This window comes from Rhinopithecus bieti, unplaced genomic scaffold (genome assembly GCF_001698545.2).
Source record: "Rhinopithecus bieti isolate Rb0 unplaced genomic scaffold, ASM169854v2 scaffold_9449, whole genome shotgun sequence".
Lineage (NCBI taxonomy): Eukaryota > Metazoa > Chordata > Mammalia > Primates > Cercopithecidae > Rhinopithecus > Rhinopithecus bieti.
Genome location: NW_016806089.1, coordinates 719,700 through 721,446, shown reverse-complemented (window position 1 = coordinate 721,446; position 1,747 = coordinate 719,700).

Sequence of the window (1,747 nt, the reverse complement as noted above, 5' to 3'; positions counted from 1 at the left end):
CCCAAGGCCGGGAATGGTGGTTCTCACCTGTAATCCCAGCACTTTGGGGGGCCAAGCTGGGAGGATCACTTGAGGCCAGGAGTTTGAGACCAGCCTGGGCAACATAGTGAGACATCTCTAAAAAAAAAAAAAAAAAGTAACCAGGTGTGCTGGTACGTAGCTGTGGTCCCAGCTATGTGAGAGAGTGAGGTGTGGGAAATCGCTTGAGCCCAGGAGTTTGAGGCTGCAGTGAGCCAGGATCTCACCACTGCACTATGGCCTGGGTGACAAAGTGAGACTTCATCTCTTTAAAAAGGTAAAATTTAAAAAAATAATAATAAAGGACCCCCTTGGTCATAATGTAATTTTAAAATTCATACTGTTTTTTGCTTCGTAGGAGATTTAACTACTGGTTCAATGTCTTTTTTTGTCTTTGCGCCCCCGATTCGGAATGCAAGGTCCAATGTCTTTAAAATGAATTAGTCTATGCAGGGTTTGAACTTCACTTTGAGTCCATTCCATGTTATATTTCTCCTGGGAGTGGGCTGTTTTGCTCAGTTTTTAAATTGTCATAAAGTTGTTTATGGAATTCTTTCACCACAATGTCATCTCTGCAGCCTTTGTCATGGCGTTCCTCTTTTCGTCGGCGTGGCTTATTTGTGTCTCTTCCTCTTTCTGCTAATTTTGTTGCCAGATGTTAGACTATTTATTAGTCTTTTCACAGAAACAATTTTAAAATTATTTATTTATTTTCGAGCCAGAGTCTCACTCTATCGCCCAGGCTGGAGTGCAGCAGCGAGATCACGGCTCACCGCAACCTCTGCCTCCTGGGTTCAAGCGATGCTCTCACCTCAGCTTCCCAAGGAGCTGGAATTACAGGCACCCACCACCACACCTGGCTAATTTATTTTTACTTTTTGTAGAGACAAGGTTTCGCCATCTTGCCCAGGCTGATCTGGAACTCCTAGGCTCAAGTGATCTGCCCTCCTCGGCCTCCCAAAGTGCTGGGATTGGAGGCGTGAGCCACTGCACCCGGCCCACACAGCAGCGATGTTTAATTTGGTTGATCTTCATTAATTTTTATTTTTCATTCTGTTAACCTCTTACATTTCTTAATTATTTTCATTCTTCTCTTTCCCTTGGTTTTCGTGTTTTGTTCATTTCCTAAGTTCATAAATTAGATGCATACTTATGAATACTTTCCCCTCTCTATTTTTTTGTTCGAGGGTAATCCATACTTTGTTTTCTTTGTTTTTTAGTCTTCCCCCTTTCTGATGTAAGCATCCAGGGCCCCATGTCCCTCTGTCTTGTTTTAGCTGCACCCAGGGCTTTGCTCTGGGGTCTCCCATTCTCCTTCAATTCCAGCCTCGCCCACTCTCCCTGACCACGTCCTCTCTGATCCCTGAGCGATTCAGGTGTGTTTTTACTTTCTCACCCTTGCTGAAAGGGCCGCCTTCCACTTAGTTGGGTTCTGACTTGGCTGCAGAGGGCAGACAGTTGACTGGGGCATTCTTGTGTCCGTGGCCAGCTTTGGTCACTGTCTCCCACGCATCCTCTGGTTTGGAGGCTCTGCTTCTGTCCCTGTCTGTTCCACCAAGCCAAGTCGTTTCGTTCCAGTCCCAGACGCCTCACCCTGCGCTCTGCGGTGAGCACGCGCTGTGTTGCGCGCTGGGATCGCGGACTCCTTTTCCCTTGTGATGCTGCCACGGTCTCCCACCGCGCTCCCAGTCCCAACTGTGCGACACGTGGGGGACGGAGCCCCTGCCCG